Raw genomic sequence first — 8,876 nt, 5'->3', positions numbered from 1 at the left:
CTCTTGTCGTGCTGCTATTCCACGGTAGCGACCTTCTCGCCGAACGCTAACCCTTAAGCCAGGCTCAAACTACACGACTAGCGATTGTGTGTCCGATTTTGGCGTCGGGGTGCACCGCACACTAGAAGAGAATCGCAACTGTCAATCTTGTCGCTGCTCGCAGCAGCGCGATAGTCGTGTAGTTTGAGCCAGGCTTTACTTAATCCCCCCCTACTTACAGGTTGTTTGGTGGTGTCGCCTTCTGGATCCAACTCCTCTGTAAGCTGTTTCGCTTTATCCATCAGCTCGTCAAGAGACATGATGTATGACGGAGAAAGATGTCCTGGAGAGAATGAAAAAGTCAAAATGAGGGCTGTGAAAAAGTGTATTTTGGTCTTGGACCCGTCGAGTATTTCCACCTACTCTAAAACAGAAAGACCAAAGGGAAGGGGCAGGGCTCCAGACTAACTTTTTGCACTGGTTGCACTGGTGCGCCTAAAAAATTTTTTTAGGTGCACCAGCACAAAATTTAGGTGCACCCAAATGTTCACCCGCCCAACACACACACACGCACCCCAGCTTTATAATAATAATAATAATAATAATAATAATAATAATAATAACAATAATAGGCTAATAAAAAACAATAGGCCTTATAATAATAATAATAATAATAATAATAATAATAATAATAATTAATGAAATTATTATTATTATTTTAAAAGACCTGGAGCCTTCCATGTGCTAGAGGCTAGTCTTCCAATTGTGCTCCTCAAAAGACATGACAGTAGGCTTCATAACTAGGCCTACCACATCCTGGCTACAAGTAGGCAGCTAGCCTAAGCTTTAATTTTCAGCAATAAGGCTACACACAAGCACAGATATGGATGGATGGATGGATGGATAGATAGATGGATGGATAGATAGATATTTTTCAGACCCTGTTAAAAATGTCATGATTTTTAAAATCATTAGACACTAATAGCCTATATTTACAGGTGAATTGGGTTTTGTATTTCCCCATTTTTGAGCGCTCTCCCTCTGCATGATGATTGGGTATCTTAGCAAGCGCTATGATGAATGATTGTGGTATCTTAGCAAGCGCTATTAACAGACACGAGAGCACAATTTCGTGTGCGCTTCTCCCACCTCTCTCTCTCGTGCTGTCTCAAGGTGCATGAAAGATGGCTTGCCGACAGATATTCAGTTTGGAGTCGCTCTCAAAAAACTCTCACCGAAGTCCCAAGAGACTAGCCTGTCACCTGTTGTTTGGCCAGCTCTGCAGGCGGTTGAAACGGACCATTGTGTTTACAGTGGTATCCGAGGTGAATTGGGTTTTGTATTTCCCCATTTTTGAGCGCTCTCCCTTTGCTTGATGATTGTGGTATCTTAGCTAGCACTACGACAGGACAGCACAATTATTATGTGCGCTCACTCCCTCTCTCTCTCTCTCGTGCTGTCTCAATGTGCATGAATGATGCCTTGCCGACAGATATGCAGTTTGGAGTCGCTATCAAATAACTCTCGTAGAAGTCCCGGCAGTGTGTCACCTGTTGAATGACCAGCTATGCACGCGGCTGAAACGGACCATTATTATCCGCGCACCCGTCTGCGTTTATGTGAATGTGATCAGTGGCCGATGTTTAATATATGCTCAAGCCATCTCGTTTTTTCCCCGTGATTGTAACTCTCTCGTCCGTTTCAAAACTCCCCTGTTGAGAACACAAACTCGCGAGCACACGTGAACTCGGATAGTTTAGCGAAGTCGAACATTTTATTCTGAAACGTCGGGCTGCCTGTCAGCGAGAGGAAGGGGGAGAAAGATAGTTCAGCGGAGTTGAATGACGCATTGACACGTTTTATTGTGTGATGGGCCAGTTACAGTAGGCCTACTGCAAAATGACTTAATTTTATGGCCATTAAAACGGGTGTTTAGCATTGCAAATGAATTTTGTATACTGATGGCTGGTCGCACCGGTGCGCCTAAAAATATTTTTTAGGCGCACTATGGAAAAAAATGGGCGCATGTGCGACCAAATTGGTCGCACTCTGGAGCCCTGGGAAGGGGTGATAGAGAGCGAGAGAGACAGGGAGATTACAAATACATAAAAATCACTGGTTTAAGTAAATAAATTGCAATAGTGTGGGAAATGTTTACGGAGTTGCACGTCAAAATTAACACCACAGGACCATGCCTGTCGCAATTGTTGTTGCTATCCAGTTAGCAGCTAGTGAAGAAATTTAACTGCAACCAGCATAGCTACCTTTGATGTCAAGGCGAAGAGTAGAAGAAAACAAGTTTAATTGTGTAATCCAGGTTACTCGCGCAATCGTCAATGGTGTTAGAAATAGGCAAAACGCGCAACATCAACAAAACCGCGCAACCGAAAGAATACAATCTAATAAAACAAAGGTGTGGTTCGTGTAATTCCAGATGTCTGCAAACCACGACTTACCTACTCCACACCGTTTTTCTCTTAGTTCTAGCTGTTCGTCTTCTCCAGCAGTCCTCGGTCGTCCGTTTTGAAACTGAAGACTTGCAGGTAGACAGAACATTAAGTACAAGGGCCCTGAGATTTGTAACGCCCCCTTGGATCACAACTTCCGGTTTGTAGGGGGCAGGCACATAGACACAGATAATGGGCAGGCAGAACAAGTTCTTTGTGGGCAGGCTTTTCCACTGCTTTCCTGAAACATGACGTCAAAGCTGTTGCTTCAGAGACGGTTTAGATGCTTAGGCCTAAACAGGTTCTTTGTTATTGATAGGCTAAATAATCAGACTATGGTTTCTCATAACATGCACGTGAATAAGTGTAAAAACCAAACAGACATCATGCTGTGTTTTCAAAAGAGAACTTCATGGAGAATTAGGTTAATAGTTATATATCCTAACATTGGCATGGTTTCGTATTCATGGAGGGGGCATTTTGAACAACAACAAAATACAATAAATTAAACAGATAGGCATCAAACTCTTTATTTGACAAAACAGGTGGTTGAACACTGCTTCATATAACCATATGAAGAGGGGGAAATTCATGTAACAATCATCACAGATTGTCCATTCGGAACAGGAAACATGAATAAAATACAAAAAACACATCTGACACAGGGGGAATGTATTAAGGACTGTGAAACATACCTTGAGAAACTATGAACCAAGAGAAAGACAATATGTAATAAAAGTGCAACCAAAGCAACACATTTCTAAACCTATGTACCAGGAGCTGTGGAGAAGTTGGCCGAATTGAACAATAACTAATACAAGGTACATTAGGCCTATTACAAGCATACACATGTACAAATCAAACACAATGCCACCAGGGGTTAAGGTCCACCTTAACCCTCTGGGGGCATTGTGTTTGCATTGTGGGCATAAATAAACGTAGACTTATTTTATTAATCCCAAACAAAGTACAGTACAGTATACATGGGGTGATGATGACGGGGGGAAAAAATCCCTATCGCTCCACATTATAACAAGTTACAACATCAAGAAGACGTAGGTCTAAAAACTCATATATTTGCACAAGCCAATTAGAGACGTACATTGCAATGTGATCGGGGGATGGGGGTGGGGGTGGGGGTAGCAATCAGAGTCAATCAGTCGGCGTTGAAGGTTGGGGGGGGGGGGGGGGGGGTAGCAATCAGATTCAAGGGCTATGTCTCAAATGGCGCACTTTTGTCAGTGCACTGACAGTCAGTGCATAGTGCACACAGTGCACTGAGGTCTTTAGTGCATAGTGTCACTTTGCACTGTGCCCTCGCTGGAAGTGACGGCTGAGCATGCCATTAGCTTGCCAAAATATGAGTTGGCTACTGTTTACAATGTGCAGCTTCTGGTGCTTGTATTTTCATGTCCTGGGGTCTACTTTATCCACTGTGACCTTGGCCTCAGCCACCGTGGAATTCAAATGTGTTTGGCCCATCTCTCTCTCTCTCTCAGCAGAAAACGTAGCTAGAGATGTTGGAGATTGCGATCTCATCTCCAGATCCCACACGTCCACTCCGCTGCCATATCACTGCAATAAATGAACAGAACTGTGTCAATATGGTCGCCACTCTTTTTTTCATTACCATGTTAATAACAGGACAAAGTGTGCTCTGAATGAAGTTCATCATTGGGCAATGTTATGATCATTTGAAACAGGCATCAAGACACAGTGGTGCTCATATGTTTACATGTACCCCAGCAGAATATACACTTTCTCTGCGATTTCTCACAAATTATGAAGGATTACAGAAAACCTTTTTTTTCACTCATTGCTAGTGACTGGCTTAAGATATGTATTATCAATCTTCTGTGTTTACTCTTTCAAAAGGCTCAATGATGTTGAGATCAGGCGAGTGAAACGGTCGCTCAAAAACTTCATTTTATTCTTTCTGAAGCTTATGACGGGTTGATTTGGCTTTCTGTGTCGAAATATTGTCATGTTGGCACTGTTGGAATTTCAATTCAGAAATGCAATATGAGGGGGTTTGGTTGGAATCAAGCCATTGGGCAAGGGAATCATTGCACTGCAATGATCATTGCAAGGGAAATTGTTCAGGAGGCATAAGACAACCAAAAAATAACTTCAGGTGAAATATAGGACAACATGAAAAATGTTTTAAACTGTACAGCAAAGAGGCACTTGAGGAAAGATGGGCTGTTGGGGGTTGCCAGGAGAAAGCCATTACTACACAAATGCAAACATGTTATTTTGCATATGATACACCAAATAGCATAGTGAGAAGCATCAGAATGCCTCTGACAAAGTAATTTGGAAAAATTAGATCAATATAGAACTTTTTTCAGCCACTATTAACAGTACCATTTGGAGAACAGTCATGGAGTCAATGGAGCCTATGGTGAAAGTTACACCATACCTTCTGTGAAACATGGTCATGGACCACTGATGTCATGGGGACATTTGAGTTACTAATGCACTATACTTTTGGTCCATACTCGCAGAATGATGAATACTTTTCTCTGTGAAAAATACTGGAGGAAACTTGACACACATCAGCCTTGACACTGCACATGTTCCATTGTTTGGACATGCCAACATGACAATATTTGAACACAGAAAGCCAAATCAACCCGTCATTAGCTTCAGAAAGAATAAAATGAAGTTTTTGAGCGACCGTTTCACTCTCCTGATCTCAACATCATTGAGCCATTCAGGGGAAACCTCAAATATGAGGTTCCAGCAAGACACCCAAAAATTATTATAGGAAACAACCATTCTGCCAGGAAGAATGTGTTGTTTTGTCATCTGAGAACATTAAGAGCCTTATCCACAACTACCACAAACAATTTAGAGCGGTCCCTGACGTTAAACAGGGCCATATTCAGCATCAGAAACTAGGGTATGTAAACTTCTGAACAGGGTCATTTGGGTAGTTTGGGTTGTGATCATGCTTTTGAAAGAGTAAACACAGAAGATTGATAATACATATCGTAAGTCAGTCACTAGCAATGAGTGAAAAAAAAGGTTTTCTGTAATCCTTCATAATTTGTGAGAAATCGCAGAGAAAGTGTATATTCTGCTGGGGTATGTAAACATATGAGCACCACTGTAACTGATAACTGGCATACGGGTGGCTCTATAGATAATTGTAGTTAAATCAAAACCCTTTCTCCATGCTTCATCAAGAGCACTACTAGGTCAAAGGTTCAAAAAGTGATGGCAAGATGGCATACTTCTGATTGTATACTATGCTAAATCAGCAGCCATATTGAGGCTTAACGACCGCGTAAGCACCCTTTGTCCCTATAAGCTGTAGGTGTGAATTCTTACTTTGGAGGCAGACAGCTGTCTTTACAAGTGATGGGCAATCATGCATACCTGTACTGCTAAACTACCCGGTAGTTAGGACATATTCCCGCTTTTGTTACTATCTCACCCTTCCCCTTGTGTAGTAGAGCAGGGGTGAGGAACCTTTTTCATTCGAAGGGCCACTTCAAATTCCTCCAAGAGCCATAAACGTCCTACAAGGGCCTTACTGTGAACACAAACCAGGATTTCCCCCTGCACTTTAGGCCTATATTGAAGGCAAACACCTTTAAAACAGACCCCACCTTCTCTAGGTCCCCTGGATGTAACCTAATTGTATTTATGTAATTTCTAAGATTATTTTAGAAAATATTTAATATTTTATGTGAAGCTGCATAACATTAAACATTTGTCGGGGGCCAGACAAGATGGCCTCAAGAGCCATAAACGGCCCTCGAGACATGGGTTCCCCACCCCTGCCCTAGAGCGTAATCCGACGTTTTCTAGTTTGGGTTTGTGTGATTGTGTCCAAGTCAGCTAGCGTGCTAGCTCGTTTTTACTACACATACAGTGCCATGAGAAAGTTTGGGTACCCTTTTGGAAAATCATTACATCGGTTTATTTCTCATTGAGCTTTTACAGTAGCAACTTCCTTTTAACATATGTTAAACTGTAGGGAAAGAGAAACACTTCAGCAGTGGAAGAATTGTCATAGGTGTTATAGAAAGAATTTTATGTGGATTTAATCAAAAACATGCGTGTGCATAAATATGGGCACCCCAAAGAAGGTATACCATTAATATGAAGTAGAGCTCACCTTTGCTGATCTAATTGCCCTTGGATACTTGCTATACAAGAAGACAAGTTCCAACTACCTGGTGCTACTGAATAGTTGCCAATTATTCTATCCAGAACCACTCTAATTCAGTCAGGTTACTCATCTGTCTTCTTTAGACATCCTGGTTCAAATAAATTCGTTCTTTTTCAATGATGGTGATATCTCAAGATTGGTATGACCATTTTAAGGCATTTTACTTGTTGTTTTGCATTAACTAATTGTTGAATTTTGATCAGTGCAGTGCAAACACTGTCCTGCTGGAAAGTCCAAACTCTGCTCAGCTCTAATTTTGTGACTGACACTTGAACATTCTTTTGAAAAATATGCTATTTGAAAAGAATTAGTGAGGCCCTTAACTGTAATAAGTTTTACAGTGTGTATACTATCCACACAGACCTATAGAAGGGTGTGTTTTAGACCAGAGGTCATAGATTGTATGGGTGCATTTTCTGCCATGTCCTCCTCCCATTGTTAAGGTCAAATAACTCTAGCTCAGTCTCATCTAACCACACTATGAGTTCCCAAAATGCTTTTAGCTTGTCCAGATAAGCTTTCTGCATAAGTTAAACAACTTATTTCTGATGGATACACAGGAAAGCCTTTTTATGCATCACCCATCCAATGAGCTTTTGCCTTGTGAAAAGTATGCGTGGGAGGACCCATGTCTAAGTCTGCACTATCAGCAGCTATGGTCTTGTAATTCTATGGAGATGTTCTGTAGTGTGCCTGTTACTATTCCAAGCATCCTTTAGCCATGCCCTTTTAACTATTTTTCAACAAACTACAGTTTGTACAGAGCCCACCATATTCCACTCTCCCAGGCAGGATTTAGGACAAGCCTCGTCTGCTATTTTGTATGATAAATAACATTTTAATGTCCAATCATGTCTGTATTGGTGACTGAAGGGATTCCAAAGTAATTAAAACCAGTTTGTGCTGCAAAGGTGAGCTCTGCTTCATATTAATGGTATACCTTCTTTGGGGTGCCCATATTTATGCACACACCTATTTTTGTTTAAATCCACATAAAATTCTTTCTATAACACCTATGACATTTTTTCCACTGCTGAAATGTTTCTCTTTATCTACAGTTCAACATATGAATGAAGTTGCTACTTTAAAAGTTCAAGTAATAAACCAATGTAATGATTTTCCAAAAGGGTGCCCAAACTTTCTCATGGCACTGTATTCATGCCATAAGTTAGCTCAATAGCAAAAGCAAAATGTTAACAGCCAACAATGCATGTATGTGACTGAGTTATGATAGCGTATATACTGTACTGCTTGTGTGCAGGTTCCAGGGGAGATCTAGCCAGGACAGATTATTTTCAATGGACAAACCCATATTTATGAGATTCCATGATGACGTTGCTGGAGGACAGAAAAGATGGCACTGGTATGCAGATGGCGTGGCATTGATATGTCTGCCCGTGTCCAGTTCTCACATGTCCACAGCCAATTCTTCCACGACACTGCAATATAATAAATAAAATAAACAGAACTGTGTGTCAATATGGTTTCCACTCTTTTCTTCACTACCTTGTTAACAACAGGCCCCAAAATGTGCTTTGAGTGAAGCTCATCATCCAGAGGTAGGCCTACGCTCTGAGTGAAGCTCATCATTGGGGAATGTTATATGACCACTTGAAACAGGCAACAAGATCAGATTCATGATAACTGGCATATGCTGCCTGGTGGGTTAATTTCAAAACTTTCAATAAGCCTGATTACCTACAAACTAGGTCATTTGTCTTACTGTAAATGTAACTTTGATGGCATACTTCTGTCTATTTACTATACTGAAGCATCAGCCGCTTAATGAGTATGACACAACAATTGCAAAATAATAATTACAATAATTATGAGTGCATGCATGGGGGAGGAGTAGTCCTCTACCTGTGTGAACTCAGCTGGTAATTGCTGCCAGAACCACCGCCACGGACCGTGAGAGCACAGAAAGTTCTGCTATCCCAACACCAACATCTGAGAGAATAAAGCGAATATAAGCATTACGCATAAGCATTTATTTCAGTGGTACTGCAATAAAATTAAATAAAAACATATCATCGCTGTACTAAGAGAGAAAGCCTTGATGGAGGTTACTGTGGACAAGGTATTGATAAAAATAATTGTATGATCACAAACAGAAGACCAGGTAACCATAGAAAGATTCAGTGAGATACATATCGATAACGGGTAGTAGAAATGGTCTTTAACTCCAGTTAGGTTTCTTTCCAAGTCAGCTTATGTGCTAGTTCGATTCTAAACACACCCTGCCATACAGCTCAATAGAAGCAAAG

General features: G+C 41.1%; 1 long non-coding RNA gene across 2 annotated transcripts in view; it reads right to left on the bottom strand.

The window, feature by feature from the left end:
- Nucleotides 1-3,886: 3,886 nt before the first annotated feature.
- The window catches only part of LOC134467528 (uncharacterized), a 5,725-nt gene continuing 735 nt past the window's right edge, over nucleotides 3,887-8,876 (bottom strand). For both annotated transcript variants that reach the window (XR_010038607.1, XR_010038608.1), the window contains 3 exons: nucleotides 8,473-8,559; nucleotides 7,918-8,048; nucleotides 3,887-4,001 (listed from right to left, as the gene is read on the bottom strand). This is a non-coding gene — a long non-coding RNA (uncharacterized LOC134467528). The remainder of the gene's footprint in view (nucleotides 4,002-7,917; nucleotides 8,049-8,472; nucleotides 8,560-8,876) is intronic.

Source organism: Engraulis encrasicolus, chromosome 17, assembly GCF_034702125.1.
Source record: "Engraulis encrasicolus isolate BLACKSEA-1 chromosome 17, IST_EnEncr_1.0, whole genome shotgun sequence".
Lineage (NCBI taxonomy): Eukaryota > Metazoa > Chordata > Actinopteri > Clupeiformes > Engraulidae > Engraulis > Engraulis encrasicolus.
Note: the sequence above shows the minus strand (reverse complement) of the source record. Positions and strands in the feature narration are given on the sequence as shown.